Source organism: Nicotiana tabacum, chromosome 12 (genome assembly GCF_000715075.1).
Source record: "Nicotiana tabacum cultivar K326 chromosome 12, ASM71507v2, whole genome shotgun sequence".
Classification (NCBI taxonomy): Eukaryota; Viridiplantae; Streptophyta; class Magnoliopsida; order Solanales; family Solanaceae; genus Nicotiana; species Nicotiana tabacum.
The window spans coordinates 8580124-8606625 of record NC_134091.1 but is presented as its reverse complement, the minus strand read 5'-3'; positions in this window follow the sequence as shown (position 1 = coordinate 8606625).

Genomic DNA, 26502 nt, shown 5'->3' with positions numbered 1-26502 from the left:
AAATGAAGCTGGGCTGTAACAGGGTAGTAATGCCCTATTTTAGAAATAAGCACAACCCTTATTCTGACATCTTTCATGTTAGCGGCTCCATCAAAGAAAAGTTTCCAACCTAGATTTTCATCCTGCTCTACCTTGTCAATATGCATCACATCTTCATCAGAAAAATAAGTCCTCAATGACTCATACTCTTCATCTACCGAGTTCTCGGCCAAATGATCGGCCAATGCTTGGGCTTTCATCGCGGTTCAAGTCACATAGATGATGTCAAACTCTGTGAGCAAAATCTGCCACTTTGCGAGTCTTCCTGTGGGCATAGGCTTCTGAAAGATATACTTTAAAGGATCCAGGCAAGAAATAAGGTAAGTAGTGTAGGACGACAGATAATGCTTCAACTTTTGTACCACCCAAGTCAGGGCACAACATGTCCTTTCAGAGCGAGTATACTTAACCTCATAGGATGTGAACTTCTTGCTGAGATAATAGATGGCTTGCTCCTTCTTGCCAGTGATGTTGTGTTGACCCAATACATAACCAAATGAATTATCCAGGACTGCCCAATAGAGAATTAAAGGTCTCCCAGGTTCCGGCGAAACCAACACAGGTGGGTTTGATAGGTACCCCTTGATCTTATCAAATACCTCCTGACACTCGTCAGTCCATTTCACTACTGCATCCTTCTTTAGTAACTTAAAAATGGGCTCACAAGTTGTCGTGAGTTGAGCAATAAACCTGCCGATGTAGTTTAAATGCCCGAGCAAACTCATCACCTTAGTCTTATTCCTTGGCGGTGGCAATTCTTGGATATCTTTGATCTTTGACGTATCTAACTCAGTGCTTCACCGACTGAATATGAACCCCAACAGTTTCCCAGATGGAATACCAAATGCATACTTTGCAGGGTTGAGCTTAAGATTGTACCTACGAAGCTTTTAGAAAAACTTTCTTAAGTCTCTGACATGGTAGGACTGCTTTCTTGACTTGATGATCACATCATCCACATAGACCTCAATTTCCTTGTGTATCATGTTATGAAATACTGTAGTCATTGCCCTTATGTAGGTTGCCCCAGCATTTTTCAAACCAAATGGAATTATTCGGTAGCAATACATTCCCCACGGTGTAATGAACGCTGCCTTTTCTGCATCTTCCTTATCCATCAAGATCTGGTGATATCCCGTATAGCAATCCACAAAAGACCCGATCTCATGCTTGGCACAGTTATCAATCAAGATTTGGACATCTGGCAATGGGAAGTTATCCTTTGGACTTGCTTTGTTGAGATCGCGGTAATCAACACACACCCTGGTCTTACCGTCCTTAGTTGGCACTAGCACAACATTAGCTAACCAAGTGGGGTATCGAGTAACCCGAATGACCTTTGCATCCAACTATTTTGTGATTTATTCCTTGATCTTCACACTCATTTCAGTATTGAACTTCCTTAACTTCTGCTTGATGGGAGGGAATGCCGGATCAGTTGGCAATTTGTGAACTACCAAGTCAGTACTCAAACCCAGCATGCCATCATATGACCATGCAAAGATATCTTTCTATTCAAATTGTGGTTTGATTATTTCTTCCTTGATTTGTGGTTCCAGGTGTACACTTATCTTGGTTTCCCTGATATTATTTGGACCTCTTAAATTGATTGCTTCAGCTTCATTCAAATTAGGCTTGAGTTTCTCTTCAAAATGATTTAGTTCTTTACTAATTTCTTCAAATTCCGCTTCTTCATCATATTCTGTTTCATCATCATACTCTATTTCTTGGATTATTATTTTAGAGTTAGATTGGCTTTTAAGACTTGGCTGAAGATTCCTCATGCATGTCATGTCATTGAAACCAGCATAAAAAGAACTGTACAAAGAAAGACAAAAATGACACTATCAGGAGTAATGGAAAAAGGGAAATTGCATTTCAGTGAAAGTAAAGGATAGAAGGGTTTGTACATCAAAACAAGCGAAAAATAAAATTCTGGATTACAACCGTGGAATAATCCAGATAACAGAAAGGAAAACAAAACAAACTACTAAGACTCCTTCCGAGTAGAGAGAGAAGTAGCCTTCCAATTGTTAAGCTTCACTTTTTCCCCAATAAACTGCACATCTACTTTGCTGGAACCTTTTCCAATTTCCACCATGTTCACCTTATTAAATAAACTCTGGAATCTTTCAATTACCTCTTCATCAAAGTTGACCACATGCTTTGGAACTGCTGACACTGGGCGCTTCATGACCCCCTGCCTTGATGAAGCACCTGGAGAGGCGTGGGATAGGCTTAGGGAGCGACCATGACTTCTTTTTCGACTTTTTAGCCTTCTTCACATCCTCCCCTGTGGGCTTGAATCTAGATCAAACGTACCTAGATTTCACGTAAAGACACCGGCTGCACGATACCTTGCAAAGATGCCCCCAAACCCTTGCCCGGCACGAAACCATTCTTCAACATTTCATTTGCTACCATGACGGTTGTAGAAGCTAGCTTTAGACCTGGAATACATTCCACTTTCGGAACTTTCTCAACTGACACTGTTTCGGAAACTTGGTAAACCCAAGGCCCCTCATAGTCTTCGGCCTCAATACACGGGACAGATGTATCATTATAAGCACATAAGTTCTCGTCACCATGCATAACGCTTTCCTATCTGTCCCACTCGAATGTTACCATCTAGTGCAGAGAAGACGGGGCTACTTTGGCAACATGTATCTAGGGCCTACCCAATAGCAAATTGTAAGAGACAGCCAGGTCTTGTACTTGGAACTCTAAGGTAAAGTCAACTGGTCCTATTGTCAGTTCGAGCACGATATCGCCAACAGAATCTTTTCCCCCTCCGTCAAAACCTCGAACACATATACTGTTCTTGTGGATTCTTGCAGTATCAATTTTCAACTTGTGCAGAGTGGAGGGAGGGAAAATGTTTGTACTAGAACCATTGTCAACTAACACCCTCGTGACCACATAATCTTTGTATTTCACTGTGAGATAGAGAGCCCAATTGTGTTCTATACCCTCCACAGGCAAGTCATCATCCAAGAAGGTGATCCTATCCGCCTCGAATATCTTGTTGGCAATATTCTCCAAATGGTTCACTATGATCTTATCAGGGACATGAGCTTCATTCAGAATCTTCATGAGGGTGCGGCGGTGCTCGTCTAAATGTATCAATAGTGATAGAAGAGAAATCTAAGCAGGGGTCTTCCTCAATTGTTCCATGATGAAGTAATCCTACACCTTCAGTTTTCTAAAAAATTCTTCCACCTTCTCTTCAGTGAATGGCTTCTTCACTAGAATTGGATTATCTTTGAGCGGTTTAGCTTTCCTTAATTCCTCTGGGGAAAAGCATCTTCCCGAACAATTCAACCCTCGTGTTTCATTAACTTCCTCTTCCACTTCTTTCCCTTTATAAGTTACTATCACTCGGTTGTAATTCCATGGAACGGTCTTGGTATTATCTATCGGCAGCTCGGTCACAAGTTTAATAATAATGGGGGTAATGCAAGCCCCTTCCACGATTATGATAGTCTTACTTGCTACCCCTGGTATGACCACTTTCGACTTTACTTGCTTTGTTTCCACAACATCTGGGAACCCCTTCACGCCTACCACAGGCGGCTTAACATCAAGCTTGCTTAGCTTGTCTGTCAACCCTTCAACTGTTGAAGATGTTGCATTTGTAACAATTGGAGTTTTGATTGAATTACTTTCACTGGCATGGATCATCATGACGGACTTCTCGGGTTTCCCATCCTTATATACTATCTCAATCATATGCATTTCGGCATGGGTTGGCAATGGATTTTGATTGATGTTGGGTGCTTTCGAGCTTTGGACCTCAATCTGGTTTGTATCGATAAGCTCTTAGATGGCGCTCTTCAAATGCCAACTCTTTTATGTGTCATTACCCAGAGCATCGGAATAATATGCACACCTAAGGGAATAATCTAGGTTCCTCGGAGGGGGATTTGGTAATTTTGACTCAATCAGCCTTAAAATGCCAAACTGCTTTAACCTCTGAAACAGATTGGCATAAGACTCTCTAAGTGGGGTGAAAGTTTGCTTCCGCTGTTGCCTTTCCTTTCTATACTTTGGCCTGGGGCAAAAGCTTGGACTAGTAGGGTTTCGGTATGTTTGTGGAGGCAGATAGGGATTTTGTGGAGCTGGTGCATGCCATTGTAGGTAAGGAGGGGGGTGAGCATATGACTGTGCGTGGTGGACCTAGTATTGGGGTGGCCTGACTGATTACTGAGGGTCTGGTGGTGGGAAGTAGTGTTGGAGTGGATTATATGGAGTTTGGGTGTAGGTTTGAGTCTAGGGTCGAGGCTGGGTGTAATGGTGCAGTGAACCCCTTGGGCCAGGGCACGATCCTGAGACAACCATAGCAACATCTTCTTTCTTGTTTTCCCTAACACGCACCCGGTGCCATTTTGCATCGCTTGTGTGGTTGCTTTGATGGCAGAGTAACTCATGATCTTGATCGATTTGAGCCCCTCCTCTACCATTCCTCCCATCTTAACCACTTCATTGAAAGACTTACCTATGGCCGAGACTAGATGACCAAAGTAAGTAGGCTCCAAGGTCTGAAGAAAGCAATCCACCATATCATCTTCCTTCATTGGAGGGTCGACTCGTGCCGCCTTTTCTCTCCACCGGAAACCATACTCCTTGAAGCTCTCACTGGGCTTTTTCTCTATCATAGTCAAGGAAGGCGATCTGGGACAATTTATACGTTGAACTAGAAATGCCGAGCAAAAGCCTGAGCCAAGTCATCCCAAGTGTACCACCTGTTGTTGTTCTGGCGGGTGTACCATTCCAACACTGCACCACTCAAACTTTGACTAAAATATGCCATCAACAATTCATCTTTCCCCCCAACGCCCCTCATTTTGCTGCAAAATCCTCTTAAGTGGGCCACGGGGTCTCCATGCCTGTCGTACAAGTCAAATTTGGGCATTTTGAATCTGGCAGGCTGCTGGACATCGGGAAACAAACATAGATCCTTATATGCCACACTCACTTGGCAACCTAACACTTACATATTTCTCAGCAATTGTTCCAAGCTCTTTACCTTCCTAAATATCTCCTCTTGCTCCATATTTTTGGGCGGCTTCTTACTTTTGATAGGAATTTCAAAATGAGGAGTCTAAGAGTAGTGATCCAGGACTTTGAAGGTGGGATTTGGGGGCATAGTACTGGTTATCTTGGGCTTAAAATGCCGAATCACTAGAAGATCGATGAAGGGTAGCTTGCAGAGCTGCTACAAAGACAGGGGTAACTGGCGGAGCAGGGTATGTGGTTGCTTTGGCTAGTGGAGCTTGGATGGTTTAGGAAGTGGTGCCATGATAGTGGTGGTAAGGGGTGAAGCTTGGTGCGTGCTGCGGGATAAATCAATAATGGCGAGATCTTGAGATTGAGCTAGTAGTGGGATGAAAGCAGGGTTGGCAGGGTATGATGGTGGAGAATTCCCCTTAATCCATGCCTGATACATTTGGGCCATTTGGTGCTTCAGCTTATGTACCTCTTCTTTCAAACCAGACTCAGATTCTTCCATCTCTCTAGGCAGGTCAATAAAACTTCCGTCCAACGCTTTTCTAGCCATGATCGCCTTATGTTTAGACCTGGTATTATATGGGTGGCTTGCCAGAATGCCAATCAAACTAACCGCCTTCCTGGACTCAGGGACAACATCAAACTTGTTAGTGTTTAAGAGTTTAACAGATAGGCAATCGCACGTTTGGGATGCAATGCTCCTAAACAATTAAATGCTTCTATCGTGTATTTGAATGGTTGCATGCGTCATCCCGGCTTTAACTAACTCTTTTCACTTTGTATTTTCTTTTCTATCACTCTTGCCTTCCTTTAGTTACTATTGATTTTCTCACTTGCTTTCTGCTCTCTTTATTATTTTTTGCACTCGCTTTTGTTATCTCGTTTTATCATTCTTTATTACCACTCAGTTTTTTTCTTGTCTTTTCATTTTATGGTTATGATCAAATCCTATAGGGATTGACTACATATAATGATGCCGCATGAATCAGACCATTGCGTAGTTCAGGGGATAAATGCGAAATAAAAGAAAGAATTATTTTTTGGTTTTCAAATTTTCATAAAATAAAAACATTCTGATTTTCCTCTACTGCAATGACTCCATCATACAGATTTAAGCACTAAAACAAAACCAAAACAAGACTCAAAGTGGAGAAACAGACTCCAAAAGAAACTGAAATGCAGACTAAAAAATAAAATAAGGATTACATAAGTGCCTCCAATACTACTTTAGGAGTCCGTGGGACATCAGTTGGTCTCGCCGCGGGCTATCTTGGAGGCGATATAGGTCATCCATTATCTGGCGGACAAAAACCATCACTGCAATGAAGAACATGGACCTGGTAATGTCCTCGCATTCATTACACTTCATCACAATATAGTCAGCAATTTTTCTAATCCTCTCCCTGATGACGCCCTTCTCTTGGAGCAGACGTCTAATTTATTGAGATCTGGCCTGCAAAACTTGTGTGGCCATATGATTTTGCTCTTGCAATTGTTGCAGGTCCTCTTCTAGTTGTGACATCAATGCATAACAGTGCTCTCTTTCTACTTTGACGTTCTTTGCTTGCTTGGCCATTTCGTTCTCAAGGGTATTGAGCTTTTTCTTCAAACCCATGACTCATTTGTCGTACTTTTCCTTCAACTGCTGAACAAAACTTGCCCTCTCTTCCTCATTCCTGGACAACTTTGCTCAAGCTTTTGCTAGTTTGCCCTTAGTCTTTTCCAATTCGGCCCCATAATCGCACATTTTCTGCCTAAGACCATTTATAAGTTTTTCAACTGTTCTACTCCTTTTCGTGTTTTGAGAAGCTATCTTCATCCTCTGAATCTGGGCTTGGAGAGCTGCATTTTCTCTGGCCAACTTCTTCTTCTCACCTTCAGCCGCAGTGGCTTGCAATCCACTATCAAATTTAAGGTCTCTAATCTGCCTTTCCAACTTGCTTATCGTAGTCCTATAGCTTTTCTCCTTTGCTAACTAATTCCATTGTTCTTGTGCCCCATCTGTGAACTGTTGTACGTGGGGACTTTTGGCGGGATGTTCAGGCTTTTGATGGACTCGAATCCTTTTACCTTACCAAGCTGTGTAGCTAGGCTCTATCTCACCCTTGGACAAATCCCGTACTCGAGTATATGGCTCCAAAAACCTATATTGATGCCAAATCTGGCGAACCCTTTCTTCCAGGAATGCAGCTTTTGGACATAGTTCAATGACTTGTCGAGTCAAATCTTCATCATGAGGGACAGTTTGGCACCTGCCCGTCTATCATAGGATCTTGTGTGGGGCATACAGCTGAATACTCTGAAGACCCATTAATAGAAGAAAACACACTCTGGCCGATATATAAATAACTTCGTTGACTGGGAGCCAACCGAATGTCCACTCAATTTGGCCTGCAGTCAAGGAACCTAAATGCGCAAACCATGCTTCTATACCTTCTAGAAACTCATGACCGTCTACCCGGTTTTCATGTTCATCAATGCAATTGAGACCAGTCATACCATAATTCATGTAACCCGGGCGATAACAAAGATGTTCTACTATCCAAAGTTGTAAAAGCATGTTGCAACCCTCAAAAAAATTTCCCCTGCTCGGAAAACAGTTAGAGCTTGATAAATTTCTGCTAGGATCATTGGTATAATAGTGCCATTAGCCTTTTTGATCATGAAGTCAGTCATCCCAACGAGCCCCAACTCTATATGTCCATCACTCCTCGGGCAAATTAGGGTGCCTAAGAATGCCACTACGAAGGCCAGTCCCCGACGTTCTTCCCATTTGCCTTTATTACCTTGATGACTTAAACCGGTAATCGAAGCCTCAAAACCATGGGGGTCCCCATAGCGGTAGTATAGGAAGTATAATGTGCAAAATCCTTCAGCCAAATTTCCATCTTTGACTTCCCGACTAATATTCATAAGAAACTTGTGAGGGGTTACAGCTCTTAGTGCCACTGGGTATCGGCTCCTAATATTCCCGTTAAAGCCAACATAGCCTGCTATCTCCTTGAGTGTAGGGGTTAACTTAAAATCAGTGAAATGGAACATATTGTGTGTTGGGTCCCAAAAACGGTATCAAAGCTTCAATTATGTCCAACCTTGATTTAATCTTCAAGAGACCAATGAGCCCGCCTAAAGCTTTTATAGCAACACCTCTGCTGACTTCCCCCAGATCATCCCACCACATATAGAGTCTTATCGAGATTTCCTTTACAACTTTGAAAGGTTCATTTTCAATAGTGCTCATCCTGCACATTTATTTAAAGTGATCGCTTAAAAAAACCCATGATTTATTTTGACCCAAAAGGAAAATTTTTATTTTTTGAAAAATTGAAGCTCAAATAACTTGCTAAAAACAAAACACCTTTGCAAGAATTTGAAAATAGACCATATGTGGCTATTCTTGCAAAACAGCCATCCGATGCCCTGTCGGGACATTTCTGGCTATCTAGACAAAAACAGCATCACCTAACTTTAATTATGACAAAAATGACAACATTTTATATTTTTGGGTTATTTTTGCAAAAATGGGGTTGGACCTAATGAGGGTTGCCTACGTATCCCACATCCGGTGAGAATCAAAGCCGTGTAGTTTGATCAGTTTTGACGCAACAGAAAAATATAAGTACTTTGAATTATCTTTTCATGTTTTTTTTTCAAAAATTTTCGGCAGAGTTTTGGGATATTTTGGATACCAGGTTTTTTAAAGGCGAATAATTTCCTCTCTCCTACCTCAATTTGATTTTCCTCGATTTTTCTTTCTTATTCTAGAAGACGGTCAACATGCAATCCGAATCAAATAAGTGTACAAGTAGCACATAAAATGCATCAGGATGGTCTTTTATCTCGGGTGCACCTGTCCTAGACGGACCCAACCCCTGTATTGAGTCCCCAAAGTCAAATGCACGTGATGCAAACAATCATTCCTACTAGGGATCCGGCATGAGGCTATGTTATTCTAAGTTTAAAACCTGGGTATATTTGTTTTAGACCTGGTTTACTCGAGCCGGGGGGAGGGGAAAGGGTGGGTGGGCAACGTACCGGGAATAAAGAAGTTTCACCGGCATCGCAACTTGTCCGAACCTCGTTCTAAGATTGGGATATGACTCTAACAGAAAAGAAGTCACACGAAGTGCACATTTCCCAGATGATTTAGAAGACTCAGAGAGAAGAAGGTTTCGTAACAATTCATATACAGTCCAAACAATATCAAAGCGGTAAAAAGCGACATTTAGCACATTAGGCTCAAATATATAAAAATCAAATAATAAATAGAGCTAACTATAACAGATATTCTAAGCTCAAATTCTTTAACCCTGAACCGGAAGTTCTGGGTTTTTGTCCCCAGTAGAGTCGCAATAGTTGTCACACCTCCTTTTCTACCCCGAAAGGGTTATAGGGGAGTTTTTTCAATTAAAGTGACAATTATCGAAATGAGATTATTTATCTAAGTTCAGAGTCGCCACTTGAGATAATTTAGCGTGTCCCAAGTTACCGGTTTAAAATTCCGAATCGAAGAAAGTTGACTCTTATTTATGGTCTGCGAACATAGAAATCTGGGTAAGAAATTCTGTTAACCCGAGAAAAGGTGCTAGGCATTTCCGGGTTTCGTAATATTAGCAAGGTCGCTCAACTATTAATAATTGGCCTAATTATCTGATTAATTACACATTTTAAACCTACATGCATTTTAACTTTCTAACCGCTTTTAGCGTTTATGGAATTATTCACGATCGTCGTACACTTGTTTGTTTTGAAAAATACCTCGTAAACCATGCTACATGAAATGCACCCGCGGTTCGCGATATGTTTATTTTATTAATATTATTAGAAGTTATGGTCGGGTCATATGAAATGCACACCCGAATTGGGATTATGTATTATGACTATGCAACGGTAACCGTACCCATAGTCACGATGATTTATTAATTAATCGCGCCTAAAACAAGCTACTGAGTGTTTGTAAGTTGTTTAATCTTAAATTTGAGGTCATGGTGAAAATTAGCAGATTATGGAATTTATGGGAAGTGTAGTACTAGAATTATTGGTTTGACAGGTTGAATAGGATGAATTATATAGAAGTCCAAGAGGTATCAAGGGAACTAAATGGATCTATGTTAGCTAATAAAGACGTTGTATTGATCTTGGTGATTCTGTTTTGATTACTTGAAATTAATACTATACAACTAGGACCTTTCATTACCTAATCCATTAACCACCCAAAAGACCTCAAACCGACTTGAAAATTACCACTAGATAGTCAGCTTCAAACAAACACCAAACAGTAAGCTCACATTTAAGGAATGAGCAGGGAATACTAATCATGCTTAAAAGTAGACTCCAAGTTCAAATGATTAAAATGATATGAGCGAAAACTTCAATGAAATTGCGACAAAGAATTCTAGTAAGACTAAGGAAGTTTTAAGTCATAAGACAACTAGCACAGTTAGTCAACTTATTAATCCCATATGCTAAAATCTAAAGGTACATGGTAAATATCACATTCAAGGCCTTTTAATCTTTTATTTGGGAACATGGTTTTAGCTATAAGATGAACTAAGAATCATATTTAACTCAAATAAATTAGGACATACTTCAGATACTTTCAATTTAAAACATTGATCCTTCAGTACACCAACTCAACAGCAGAAGCTCTCAAAATACCCAAAAGATGCGACTAAAAGGATGAATGTGAACCTCACTTCATAATCATTTTTATCCTTTAATTGTGAAGAAAACACTTTTCTAATGTTAAAAGAAAGAACTAAAAATAACAGTTACAAGCCAGCTTGTTCAAATAAGAGTTATTAAAAGGGAACCAAATGCTTAGGAGCAGATTCACAAAGAGAACTAAATCAAAAGAAATCAGAACGTGAACAACACTGAACTAGGACAGGTTCAAATAAGAGCTAATAACGACATCCATCACCCTGGACTTTGAACAGCACCACAGAAAGCTAAACTATTTTGAGTACTCAAACATGAGGACCCTTGTGTGACCATATGATTTTGCTCTTGCAATTGTTGCAGGTCCTCTTCTAGTTGCGACATCAATGCATAACAATGCTCTCTTTCTGCTTTGAAGTTCTTTGCTTGCTTGTCCATTTCTTTCTCATGGGTATTGAGCTTTATCTTTAAACCCATGACTCTTTTGTCGTACTTTTCCTTCAACTGCTGAACGAAACTTGCCCGCTCTTCCGTATTCTTGGCCAACTTTGCTCGGGCTTTTGCTAGTTCGCCCTCGGTCTTTTCCAAATCGGCCCCATAATCGCACACTTTCTTCCTAAGACCGTTTATAAGTTTTTCATCTGTTCTGCTCCTTTCCAGGTTTTGAGCTGCTATCTTCATCCTCTGAATCTGGGCTCGGAGGGCTTCGTTTTCTCGGGCCAACTTCTTCTTCTCACCTTCATCCGCAGTGGCTTGCAATTCACTGTCAAATTTAAGGTCTCTAATCTACCCTTCCAACTTGCTTATTGTAGCCCTATAGCTTTTCTCCTTTGCTAACCAATTCCATTGTTCTTGTGCCCCATCTGACAACCTGTTGTATGTGGGGAAATTTTGGCGGGCCGTTTAGTCTCTTGATGGACTCGAACCCTTTAACCATACCAGGCTGTGCAACTAGGCTCTATCTCACCCTTGGACAAATCCCGTACTCGAGTATATGGCTCCAAAAACCTATATTAATGCCAAATCTGGCAAACCTTTTCTTCCGGGAATGTAGCTTTTGGACATAGTTCAATGACTTGTCGACTCAAATCTTCATCATGAGGGACAGTTTGGTACCTGCCTAGCTGTCGTATGATCCTATGTGCGACATATGGCTGAATACTCCGAAGAACCATTAATAGAAGAAAACACACTCCGGCCGATATATAAATAACTTCGTTGACCGGGAGCCAACCGAATGTCCACTCAATTTGGCCTGCAGTCAAGGAACCTAAATGCGCAAACCATGCTTCTGTACCTTCCGTAAACTCAAGACCGTCTACCCGGTTTTCATGTTCATCAATGTAATTAAGACAAGTCATACCATAGTTCATGTAACCCGGGCGATAGCAAAGATGTTCTACCTTCCAAAGTTGTAAAAGCATGTTGCAACCTTCAAAAAATTTTGCCCTGCTCAGCAAACAGTTAGAGCTCGATAAATTTCTGCTAGGATCATTGGTATAATAGTTCCATTAGCCTTTTTGATCATGAAGTCAGCCATCCCAACGAGCCCCAACTCTATATGTCCATCACTCCTCGGGCAGATTAGGGTGCCTAAGAATGCCACTACGAAGGCCAGTCCCCGACGTTATTCCAATTTGCCTTTATTCCCTTGATGACTTAAGCCAGTAATCGTAGCCTCAAAACCATGGGGGTCCCCATAGCGGTGGTATAGGAAGTAGAATGTGTAAAATCCTTCAGCCAAATTTCTATCTTTGACTTCCCGACTAATACTCATAAGAAACTTGTGAGGGGTTGTCACACCTCCTTTTTCCGCCCCCGCGAGGGCGTAGGCGTTTTTTCCAATTAAAGGACAATCGAAATGGGATTTGTTTATTTATTTCAGAGTCGCCACTTGGGAGATTTAGGGTTTCCCAAGTCACCAATTTAATCCCGAATCGAGGAAAAGAATGACTCCATATTACAGTCTGCGCACCAGAAATTCGGATAAGGAATCCTGTTAACCCGGGAGAAGGTGTTAGGCATTCCCGAGTTCCGTGGTTCTAGCACGGTCGCTCAATTGTTATATTCGGCTTGATTATCTGATTTTTATACAAATATGAACTTATGTGCAAATTTTATCTTTTTACCGCTTTCATAATTATTATTATTATTATTTACAAGGAATTGCAACGTTGTAAAAATGTATCTCGAACCGCGTTACAATCAATGTACCCGTGGTCGTCGACACACCTTTGACTCCGTTGAGATTCGGATTTGGGTCACATCAATGTGCACCCGAATTTAAGAAAATTAAATTATTAAAGGCGCGCCTAAAGTGACTAGCGCATCATTTACTTTAGGTAGGGCCGTGGAATTTTGCTAAACGGTCAATCCCGAAGTCTAAGCAATTTTAAAGCAAATATTTACTGAGGGCCCCGCGATTTTGTATTTTTATTCGGCGAGGATCATCTCATTTTATTTAAAAGGATAAACCTATAATGACTACATTTCTTCTATTAAATTCGTCTCTAAAAATAAAAGGAAATCCCTTAATTAATTACATGCTGAAAAAGTCGAACTTATCAATTATTAGTTTACGGCTAATGCAAATGGAAAATGCACTCGAGTTTGCACAAAGAAAAAAAAACTGCTTTCATTCTATATTCTATTATTCAATAATACTAGAACATGAGATTGACACACCATAATATCAAAACAAATTAACTAGTATTTGATTAATTTAAACTAGCATTATTATATGAAGAAATTATACATATGCACCCCATTACTCAATAATAAATCGACTACATTTTTATACAAAGAAAGGAAAATTATATTCGAACACAAATCTAAACAGGAGGGATTCAACAGGAACAAAGCCTGATTAATATTTCATTTCGCTTCAAGCCGAGAGTGTACAAGTGTGTACCTGGAAATGGCAATACAAGAAGAAAAGAAGTAGAAGTCAGCAGCAATAATAACACAGCAACAGCAGATTCAGCAACACCGCAAAACCAGCAACAACCAGTAGAATAACCCAGCAACGGATTGAAAAATCAGCAATACCAAAGTGCAATCGCAGTCAAAGCAGAAGAGAGACGGATACAAGATGCAGTAGTTTACTGATTTTGAATAACACTCGAGAAAGGCAAACGGAAATTATTCAAGTGAAAGTTCAAATTGCATTTCTCTTTTACTCTCAAAATATTTCAAGTCTGTCAGCTCTCAAGTGTAAAAGTCGTCTAGCTCTCAAGTGTAAGAAAAGTCTGTTTTTTTGTTCGAGTTTTTAAGTCTTGTTCAACTTTAAAACTCTCTCTCAAATCTTCTTTTTTAAAAAGTGTCAAATGACCCTATATATATAGCAAGACCTTTGTCTTGAATCCCCAACCCGAAATTATTCCCCCAAGGGCATGCTTTGTCTCCACTACTTAATGTTTTCTTTATTTTAAACCTTGTCCCCCATCCCTACATTAAATAAATACATCAACCCCAACCCATTACAATTTGTTCCACATGCCTAACATAAACAAATACAATATTCCCCTCCACTACATTATGTTTTGTCCCCCATTATGTTAAACAATTATATCAAACACCACCCCATTATATTTTGTCCTCCATGCTTAACATAAACAAATGCAATATTTCCCTCTACTACATTATGTTTTGTCCCCCATTATGTTAAACAATTATATCAAACCCCACCCCATTATATTTTGTCCCCCATGCCTACATAAACAATTATAATAATGTTCAATTATCAAACTACCCCTCCAACCTTATTGCAATTACCATTTTACCCCTGAACGTACTACAATTTACCAAACTACCCCCATCAGCTCTAAACAATCAATAAATCATAACTTAACCAAAATATAGCCAAGATGACCAATTTCTCAGCAATCTTCAACAACAAATCATATGAACACGATGAACAACACAACTTCAAATAAATGGAAGTAAATTAACCATATCGGGAACCAATCCTGGTTAACTTAGACAAAAAATGAACGAGCAAAGAGACAACAATACAAACAACAAAATGCATGATTCAAATTAAATTAACAAATCAAAAACATAAACGCACATTAAATCACTGGATTAAAAATGAACTTTAAACAAAGATGAACATGAACTAAATCTATTTTTAAACAACAAACATGACGGATTCACATGATTAAAACAACATTAACAATTTCTGAAAATACATAAAACACATGAAACAAATTGAAGAAATAATTAATTAAATTTCAATTTGAATCTAACAAACATTAAACTAACAATTTCTACCTAAAGAAAAATAAACAAGAACAATAAAATAAACATGAAACAAACTGAAAAATTCACCAAATAATGAACAGCACAAACATTTGCCGATTTTAGATTCGAGAATATCAAAACGAAATACGGAAAAAATAAAACTCAAAATCTACTAACCGGATTGAACGAAATATGTACGGACTGTTTTAACGAACCTCGACTAAAACCCGAACAAACGACGACGAACACGAACCTAAGAAGCAACTGAAGCAACGCCGAAGCAGTAGCAATGGCGCGGGCAACAGCGAACAAAACAGAAGCAGCTGGGGGGGGTGCGTTTGGTTTGTTTGCGCGAAGAAGCTGAAATAGATGAAGCAGTAGCAGCAACATCCATGGACGAGGGAGCTGGATGCGGAGCAAATACTTGACATCAGCGTCGAAGAAAGATGGCAGAAAGTCGACGGGCTGGACGCGGCTGGACGCGACAGCAACGTCGATGAGAGCTGGTCGCGGCGGGGTCTATTTGGAGAATGTCGACGGGCTGTTCGTCGTCGATGGAGCAGTGGAAATGCAGCAGCAACGGAGAAGATGAAGCAGTTGTTGGCTGCGTCAATGGTGGACGATGGTGGTCGTTCACGATGGTGAGGTTGAGGAAGAAGAAAGGGGCAGCCATGGACGAGCCTAAGCTTGCCATGGAGAAGATGAATACGTGAGGGGTCTGTTTGGAGGGTGGTTGATGATGAGAAGGCAGCCATGTCTGCTAGGGAGTGGAGCTTGGGGAACCCATGGTTGTGTGTTTGGAGTTTGGAGAAGAAGAAGCAAAGGTGGGGGGGGGGGGGGGGGGGGGGATCCTTTCTAGGTTTTTAGGGTTTTTTTTTTGTTTCTTTTTGTTTTGTGTTTTGAAAAAAATGAAGAAGGGTGTTGGGTATTTGGGTCAATGGGGCGGACCGGGTCGGCTCGGTTTGAAGTGGACCGGGTCGTGGGGAAGGTTGGGCAATTATTTGGGCCTGGAGTTGAAATTTGAAGAAGTAGCCCAATCCGATTTTTCTTTGTATTTTTGTTCTCTTTTCTTCTTTTATTTTTCTAAAACTAAATTATAAAAGTACTTAAATTATTATTAAGAACTAAATTAAGTTATAAAAGTGCAAATTAACTCCCAATAACAATTAACGCACAATTAAGTAATAATTAAGCATAAAATTGTATATTTGGACATTAAATGCTAAAAATGCAAACGATGCCTATTTTTGTAATTTTTAATTTTTGTACAACAAACTTAATTACTAACAATTGTTGAATTAAATCCTATATGCAAAATGCGACATATTTGTGTATTTTTATTAATTTAACAAATAAACATGCACAGACAAATACAAATAATTATTCAAAAATATCACAAAATATCACAAAATTGCACACCAAGGAAAATTATTTTATTTTGAATTTTTTGGGAGTAATTCTCATATAGGAAAAAAATCACGTGCTTACAGCTGCCCCTCTTTGCCCGAAGACACGAAGGGTTTTCGCGCAAAGATAAAGCGAGCGATTTTTGCCCATCCGAGTACTCGGTGTGAAGCATTTTTTCGAAAAACGATTTAACCGAACCTTTGCTTCAAAGGTTTCCTACATATCCCTGGCTAAAGGGGAATCAGGTTAATGTAGTTCGGGAAGTTTTGGTAGCTGGGACTACCGTGGGACTGCAATGTTACTGCTGTTGCATGCTGTTATCACTGCTTACCGATCTCCTTATTACACCGTGCTTAAAAGAAAACAAGAAGCTAGGCTAGACTGAAATTTGTTCTTGTTGCCTTGCTTTCTTATCGGCTTGTGTTTCCTCTGGTGCTTTTCTTCCATGGATTTGGGATTGACACTGGCCCTTTGCTTTTCTGAATACCAGTTTTCATCATTTTGCTTGGTCCGCTGGGGACATGGATTTCTTCATTAAGCTTTTCGGCGGTTCCTCTGGGGGTACGACTCTCTTCATCAGATTTTTTATACCGGGCATGATTTAATATTCACAAGTCTCTTCTTTCAAGACGCGTCCTTTCTTCCTTTTGACTCATGCGCCTGAATTTGTGCTGGGACCTCTTATTGCTACCTTTTGCTTCCCGGTGCTGGGGATTTTTATTGTTTCCTGCTGGGGATTCCTGTTGTAACCTTCTACCTTCCGGTGGGGTTACTAATTTCACAATCTGCAGTATAACACTCAAAAGTATTCCTCTTGTTATACAGGTGGGTGCCTGAAACATGAAATGTAAAGACTGAAATGTATTCCTCTCGTTATGTAGGTGGGTGCCTGACATGAAATGTAAAGACTGAAAAATATTCCTCTCGTTATGTAGGTGGGCGCCTGACAAGAAATTTAAAGACTGAAAAGTATTCCTCTCGTTATGTAGGTGGGCGCTTGACATGAAATTTACAGACTGAAAAGTATTCCTCTCGTTATGTAGGTGGGCGCCTGACATGAAATTTAAAGACTGAAAAGTATTCCTCTCGTTCTGTAGGTGGGCGCCTGACATGAAATTTAAAGACTGAAAAGTATTCCTCTCGTTATGTAGGTGGGCGCCTGACATGAAATGTAAAGACTGAAATGTATTCCTCTCGTTATGTAGGTGGGCGCCTGACATGAAATGTAAAGACTGAAATGTATTCCTCTCGTTATGTAGGTGGGCGCCTGACATGAAATGTAAAGACTGAAAAGTATTCCTCTCGTTATGTAGGTGGGCGCCTGACATGAAATTTAAAGACTGAAATGTATTCCTCTCGTTATGTAGGTGGGCGCCTGGCATGAAATGTAAAGACTGAAAAGTATTCCTCTCGTTATGTAGGTGGGCGCCTGACATGAAATGTAAAGACTGAAAAGTATTCCTCTCGTTATGTAGGTGGGCGCCTGACATGAAATGTAAAGACTGAAATGTATTCCTCTCGTTATGTAGGTGGGCGCCTGACATGAAATGTAAAGACTGAAATGTATTCCTCTCGTTATACAGGTGGGCGCCTGGTTTCAACAACTTTAAAAATAAAATGCCATTCCTTTCTTTAGGTTGGTGAGATTTAAACAACTTTAAAAATAAACGCCATTCCTCTCTTCAGGTGGGCTCCTGATTTGAACAACAACTTTGAAAATAAACATCATTCCTCTCTTCAGGCGGGCTCCTGATTTCAAACAAACAACTTTTAAACGCCATTCCTCTGTTCAGGCGGTCTCCTGACTTCAACAACTTTTAATATAAACGCCATTCCTCTCTTCAGGCGGGTTCCTGATTTTAACAACAACTTTGAAAACAAAATGCCATTCCTTTATTTAGGTTGGAAAGATTTCAACAACTTTTTAAAAAATAAAACGCCTTTCCTCTCTTCAGGCGGGCTCCTGATTTCAACAACTTTGAAAATAAACGCCATTCCTCTCTTCAGGCGGGCTCCTTACTGCAACAACAACTTTTAAAATAAACGTCATTCCTCTCTTCAGGCGGGCTCCTAATTTTAACAACAACTTTGAAAACAAAATGCCATTCCTTTCTTTAGGTTGGCGAGATTTTAACAACTTTTTTTAAAAAATAAAACGCCTTTCCTCTCTTCAGGCGGGCTCCTGACTTCAAACAAACAACTTTTAAAATAAAATGCCATTCCTTTCTTTAGGTTGGCGATATTTCAACAACTTTTTAAAAATAAAACGCCTTTCCTCTCTTCAGGCGGGCTCCTAATTTCAACAAACAACTTTGAAGATAAAACGCCTTTTCTCTCTTCAGGCGGGCTCCTGATTTCAACAACTTTGAAAACGAAATGTGATTCCTTTCTTTAGGTTGGCGAGATTTAAACAACTTTAAAAAAATAAAATGCCTTTCCTCTCTTCAGGCGGGCTCCTGACTTCAAACAAACAATTTTTAAAATAAACGCCATTCCTCTCTTCAGGCGGGCTCCTGACTTCAACAACAACTTAGGAAATGCGTCTCCTATTGGTAAAACTAACTTAGGATGTGTGTCTCCTATTAGTAAAGACGTGGAATGTATTCCCTTGTTATACAGGTGGTCGCCTAAAATATGAAATGAACAGACAAAAAGGTATTCCTCTCGTTATTCAGGTGGGCGCCTGTCTTCAGCAACAACTTTGAAAATAAAATCCTATTTGAGGGCGGATGAACCCGACATATCCTATTTGAGGGCGGATGAACCCAACATATCCTATTCGAGGGCGGATGAACCCGACATATCCTATTCGAGGGCGGATGAGCCTGACATATCCTATTCGAGGGTGGACGAACTCGGCATATCCTATTCGAGGGCGGATGAACCCGACATATCCTATTCGAGGGCGGATGAACCCGACATATCCTATTCGAGGGCGGATGAATCCGACATATCCTATTCGAGGGCGGATGAACCCGACATATCCTATTCGAGGGCGGATGAACCCGACATATCCTATTCGAGGGCGGATGAACCCGACATATCCTATTCGAGGGCGGATGAACCCGACATATCCTAAAAACTTGAAAATGTCTTACCTCAAAAACTTGATGGGGATTATTTTGTTGGGGATGAATTTCCCCTTTCTTCCTTCCCTATTATGGGTTGTCCGACCCTCTTGAAACTTGGTCGAAAATCTGTCGAAGATGCTTCTACATCTCGTTGATCCGCTGGGGATAACACTGCTGAGGATAACTCTGTTGAGTAAATATATTATCTTACTCCTTCCAGAACTACTTCCTTTTGAGTAGGATGTTTCATTCCTCTGCAAAGTACTTCCCTCTTTTTTTTCTTTTTTCTTTTTTTTTTGTTTTCTTTTAGCTTCTTCCTTCGAAGACTAACTCCCTTAAGACTCGTTTTGCCTTTCCCCGAAAGGAACCACTGAGGATACCGATTTTCACCAAACTTGTGTTGGACTCCTCGAAACTGCTGGGGATAACACTGTTGGGGAATTATTTACTTACCTGTTGGGAGATAGAATGTTATCAGCGGGGGATAACGCTGTCGAGGATAACAATGCTGGGGGATTCTGATTTCTTCAGAACTAGTGTTTCACTCTTCGGAAGGCTATTGGGAATGATACTGGCCTTCTGCTTTTTCTGAGCTCAAGTTTCATCCCTTTGTTCTGTCTGCTAGGGAACAACTTCCTCCATTGAAACTTATTATGTTGGGGGAAACACTGGTTCTTAAGACCATTTCCCTTGAGACTGGTGTTATCTTTATTTTTCCCCAAATGGGTACCTGACTTCCAGAAAATTTTCTTAAATGAAAGGAAAGTTTCCTGCACCAGTTTGACAGTCTCCCTTATGGCATGCATTTCTGTCGTCAATGCTATTTCCTTTACCTGTTTCAAATCAAACAAAATTTGTTAGTTTAAAACGCGGTGGTTGGTTGTGATACTCCTACTGGGATGGTTTTCCCTTTCTCCTTCCTTGCTCTGCTCTCCACAACTTGTTGGGGATGATATTATTTGTTGGGGATAATCCCTTTTCTGCTGGGGATATCCCTCTTCTTTTGTGGCATAGCTCGGAAACTGGCATTTCCCTGACCTTTTAGTCTAGTATGAATTTCCCACATCATGTTCATTTCTCTCCTTGCTTTGTCCATGGGCCTCGGCCTTGAGGTTTATAACCTTTGATTTCGGCAAGGATATCCCTCTTGACACTCGTCAATCCTTTTGTCAATTCCCTTTTGCTGGGGATATCTTTTTGACACTGGCCTCGCGCTTGTTCCTTGCTGACTATACCACTTGGATGTACTAGCCAGATCTTATCTTGCATAATTGTAAAGTTGATGGCATATTTTGAAGTCATTTCTCACTTGTTCTGACCAAACAGACTCTACTGGGGAATTTTTCTATGAAAGGAAAAGATAAAAGGGAACAGAATAAAAAGACAAAGGAAAAAGATGACTCTTTAACAAAAGAAACTATAAATAAAAACCTATCAAACGCAGATACCGACTCTAATGGTCATGACATGCACATGTGGCCTATCATCCGCTGTCAATCATCTTTCAAGATCTTCAATTGGCAATTCCCCATCTGATTCTCAATATTATTCGACTTGTAGTGCCCGAAGGGTTTTCACTATCAAGTCTCTCTCATTTTGGTTTTTCTCTCAGCTTTCATCGCCTTATGGTGTTCGTGCAGATTTTTACCGATAAGACTCTCTCATTTGTATCACTTTCCAGCTGGGGATTTGGAGTGTTGCCGGTATGACTCTCTCTGCTGGAGATTAGAGTCCTTTCTGCTGTGGAACAGAATGTTATGTTCGCCGGTAAGACTCTCATTTGTCTGACTTGGCATCTTTTGAAGACTGATCAGAAGGTCTTTCTTTGGACCGTAATGTGGGTTTTTGGATAGGGCTAGAAAGAAAGGGTATTAAAGGCTAAAAAAAATGCATCAATTTTGGGTTCAGAGTTACAACCTTCGGAACTAGAATTATTTACAACAAACGCGACCTTTGCCCCAGTTTCTTGCTTGGGGATATTTTAATTGATTTTTTTCATTTTTCAAAATTATGACCGAGCCGTGAAGCGCCTACGTATCCTCTTGGAGGAATCAGGTCAAACGTAGTTCCCAATTCCTCTGTTTTCATTTGACTTTCCTTTGTTTTTTTTGTTATCATTTTTCTTTTCTTTTCTTTTCTTTTTTTTTTCCTCTTTTTTCGTTTGTTGTTTTCTTTCTTTTTTTTTTCATTGCTACTGATTCCGAACGAGGGGTATGAGAGAAAATAAATAAGGCTCAAAAGGGGTAACGAAGGATAAAGTGTTTAGGTAGCAGAACAAAATGCCTTCATCATTCCAGTCTTCAAAACATGCCAGGTGTAAACAACACAATTGAACATAGATTTATAGTCTCTTCCGATGGTGCTGGACTTGACAATTATATTCACATTTGCCTTTTCATTTGTCATTCCTAAAGCACCGTTGGGCGACACTCTCATTATAATGAACGACCCTCATGCCAATTTGGCGAATCTTGCTTTTAACGGTTTTCTTTATGTTTTACTTGCCCCAGTTCCACATGACTCGAGCTCCGAATATTCTCAAACCGTCCTTATTTTTCGGGGTTTTATGATTAACTTTTAAGATTAGGCCCAAACTGTGTGTGCATGTCATGTCACTAGAATCGGCGCTGAACAAAAATGATAAAAGGACTAAACACAAGATGACTGGAAATAATAAAAGACCGGATTTTGCATTAGACTACCGGTGAAATGGTTTGAATAACAAAACAAAAAAAAACAAACCAGAATAAAATCCTAAAACAACCTGGACAAACTTAAACAAAACGCTATGACAAAACGGAAAGATAAGACAATTTGACACAAGACAATATCCGAATTACAACCCTAATACTCCGAACAACAGAAATGACAACAAAATAAGCCACCACAAGCTTCTCTCTTGCTAGCCAAGGAACGAAGCGTCCTCCTACTTTATCAAAATTGGCATCTTAGCCACTGAGCTTCACATCAGTATTTCCTAGACCATTACCCACTTCAATATCATCAACCTTAGTCAATAAGTCCTCAATAAGATTTGAGTGCTTATGCTCTCAGGCCTGATCCCCGCAAAGTGTGCATCATGATGTGCAAGTAAAGGATTCTGGGTGTCATTTCCCGGCTTACCACAAACCAACCACCTTAACTTTCTTTGCGAAACAAACAGGTTAGAATGGACTCAGTCGGTCCTCATTATTAACAACATTTCTTTTTCTTTTTCTTTTTTTTTTTCGATTTCTTTTTTCTTTTTTTTCCTTTTTTTCCTTTTTTTTTTCATTTCATTTTTTCATTTTTTTGTTGTTGTGGTCGAATCTTATGGAGATTGCCTACGTATCATGACCCCACATGAATCAGACCTTGCGTAGTTCGAACCAATAAAAGATAAACAATACTGAACATTTTTTCAATTTTCATGTTAAAACAAATTGGGTTTCGAGGGTTTGAAAGATGACCAACAAACTCCAAAATCAAACAACCCACATATTCTAGTCAAAAGATTTATAACCTCAAAACAAAAAGGCCAGCTTCCTTCCTCCGTTTGCTAATTTTAACCAAATGGTTGTTTTTGCAAACGTGCCCCCTTCCAACTTTCACATGAATTTTGAGGCCGGAGAGAATTATTATATGACACTTTACAAACTTGTCCGTTCTTTTACGAAAACAACCTTTCGACAACTGAAAGATACTCTAAGGCTATTTCGGCAAGAACGGTTTAAGACGCGGCCGAAGCTGGCTCGACTTATTTTTGACAAAATATCCAAACGGTATTCACCTGACCGCTGACTCTTTTTTTTCTTTTCAAATTACAATAAAAAACCTGGTGTTGCAAACACGGCCCTTCAGCGCTTCGGGGACGAAGATTTTAAGGCTGTGCGGGTCAACTGGACCAAATCTAAAACAATGACCCAAAAGGTGGTTGTTTATGCAAAGTCAGCCTTCCGGCGTTCCTTTCGGGAACATTCGGCTATTTATGACAAAACAGCATCACCTGACTTATTTATGACTCTTTTTATCATTTTTGAAATTAGAAAACTCAATATTGCAAACACTGCCTTTCAACGTCTCGGGGACGAAGATTTTTAAGGCTGTGTGGGTCAACTGGACCAAATCTTTTAAAAACCCAAAGGTGGCTGTTTATGCAAAGTCAGCCTTCCGGCGTTCCTTTTGGGAACATTCGGCTATGTTTTGACAAAACAACGTCACCCGACCTCTTTATGACAGAATTAAAATTTTGACATGTTTTTATTTATTTGTTTTTGGCTATTTTAGCAAAAGGTGGGGTTGGACCCGATGAGGGTTGCCTACGTATCTCACATCCGGTGAGAATCAAACCCGCGTAGTTCGGGCAGATCAAGAATAAGTAAATGAACTAACCGTTTTTTTTATTTTTATTTTTATTTTTTGAAGGGAAGACTTATAAGGAAGAAATGGGGCATTTTCGCAAAGAAGTATTTCTAAGAAAATATTTTTTGGAAATTTACCTTCAATGAAAGAAATGCTTCTAAAAGTATTTTTTTGAATTTTGAATTTTCTTTTCAATTTTGAAAGAAGAAGGAAAATATTTTCGGATTTTTTATTATATATATATATATATTTTAATAATTAAAAAGACTTTCTAAAGAAGTCAATAATGAAAAAACTTTCTAAAGAGGTCAATAAAGGAAAATATTTTTGATTTTTTTTTGTTTTGAAAATTGGGGGTCTAAAAAACCTTTCTAGACTTTTTGGCAAGACAAATATTTTTTGCAACAAACAAAGATATATATATATATATATTTTGGAAATAAAGAAAAACTTTTTGGATATATATATTTTTTTCTTGCAACAAATAATAAAACCACGTTCAACGCACGACTCTTTTTATTTTTATTTTTGGCATTTTCATAAACAAATAATTAAATAAATAAAAACCATTTTTAAAACAAGACTCTTTTTCATTTTCATTTTCATGGCAAGACAAACTATTTTCCTTTTCTATTTTTTTGAAAAACAAGACAGAACAACGGCTCTTTTTTTTCTATTTTTCCTTTGCTTTTAATAAAACAAACTAATAAGACATTTTTTTTTCTCATTTTCTCAAAATTTCGGCCGAGTTTTGACAGTATTTGGGTATTGGTTTTTTTCAAAAATAAACATTCAATTCCCTAACCGCTATTTCCTTTTTTTTCAATTTCAAAACATTATTCCTGATATTCACAAGTCAGTCAACACACAAGTCCGAATCAAATAAATGCGCAAGTAGTAGCAAGTAAGATGCATCAGGATGGTCATTTTCATTTTTTGGTACACCTGTCCTAGACAGACCCAACCCCTGTGTTGAGCCTCCAAAGTCAAATGCACGTGATGCAAACAAACGTTCCTACTAGGGATCCGGCATGAAGCTGAGTTATTCTAGGTTCATAACCTGGGTATTTGTTCTAGACTGTGTACCCGAGCGGACAACTCGAGTCGAGGAGGGGGCTACGTACCGGGGACCCGCGGGGTCGTCCGGCTTTGTAACTTGTCCGGCCTCTTTCTTATTTCAAGGTATGACACTAACAGAATAGGGAGTCTCGACCAGCGAGCTTCTCCCCAGAGGTAAGAAGAGAAGGGTTTCAACACAGTTTATATACAGTTCAAATAATATCAAAGCGGTAAAAGCATCATTTATCACATTGAGACCAAACATATAACAAAATCAGATAAAACCAAATATAAGAATTTATCTAAGCTCGAATTTCTAACCCTGAACCAGTGGTTCTGGGTAAAATTCCCCAGCAGAGTCGCCAGAGCTGTCACACCTCCTTTTTCCGCCCCCGCGAAGGCGTAGGAGTTTTTTCCAATTAAAAGACAATCGAAAGGGGATTTGTTTATTTATTTCAGAGTCGCCACTTGGGAGATTTAGGGTGTCCCAAGTCACCAATTTTATCCCGAATCGAGGAAAAGAATGACTTCATATTACAGTCTGCGCACCAGAAATCCGGATAAGGAATTCTGTTAACCCGGGAGAATGTGTTAGGCATTCTCGAGTTCCGTGGTTCTAGCACGGTCGCTCAACTGTTATATTCGTCTTGATTATCTGATTTTTATACAAATATGAACTTATGTGCAAATTTTATCTTTTTAACGCTTTCATAATAATTATTATTATTATTTACAAGGAATTGCAACGTTGTGAAAATATATCTCGAACCGCGTTACAATCAATGTACCAGTGGTCGTCGACACACCTTTGACTCCGTTGAGATTCGGATTTGGGTCACATCAATGTGCACTCGAGTTTAAGAAAATTAAATTATTAAAGGCGCGCCTAAAGTGACTAGCGCATCATTTACTTTAGGTAGGGCCGTGGAATTTTGCTAAACGGTCAATCCCGAAGTCTAAGCAATTTTAAAGCAAATATTTACTGAGGGCCCCGCAATTTTGTATTTTTATTCGGCGAGGATCATCTCATTTTATTTAAAAGGATAAACCTATAATGACTACATTTCTTCTATTAAATTCGTCTCTAAAAATAAAAGGAAATCCCTTAATTAATTACATGCTGAAAAAGTCGAACTTATCAATTATTAGTTTACGGCTAATGCAAATGGAAAATTGCACTCGAGTTTGCACAAAGAAAAAAAACTGCTTTCATTCTATATTCTATTATTCAATAATACTTGAACATGAGATTGACACACCATAATATCAAAACAAATTAACTAGTATTTGATTAATTTAAACTAGCATTATTAGATGAAGAAATTATACATATACACCCCATTACTCATTAATAAATCGACTACATTTTTATACAAAGAAAGGAAAATTATATTCGAACACAAATCTAAACAGGAGGGATTCAACAGGAACAAAGCCTGATTAATATTTCATTTCGCTTCAAGCCGAGAGTGTACAAATGTGTACCTGGAAATGGCAATACAAGAAGAAAAGAAGTAGAAGTCAACAACAATAATAACACAGCAACAACAGATTCAGCAACACCGCAAAACCAGCAACAACCAGTAGAATAACCCAGCAACGGATTGAAAAATCAGGAATACCAAAGTGCAATCGCAGTCAAAGCAGAAGAGAGACGGATACAAGATGCAGTAGT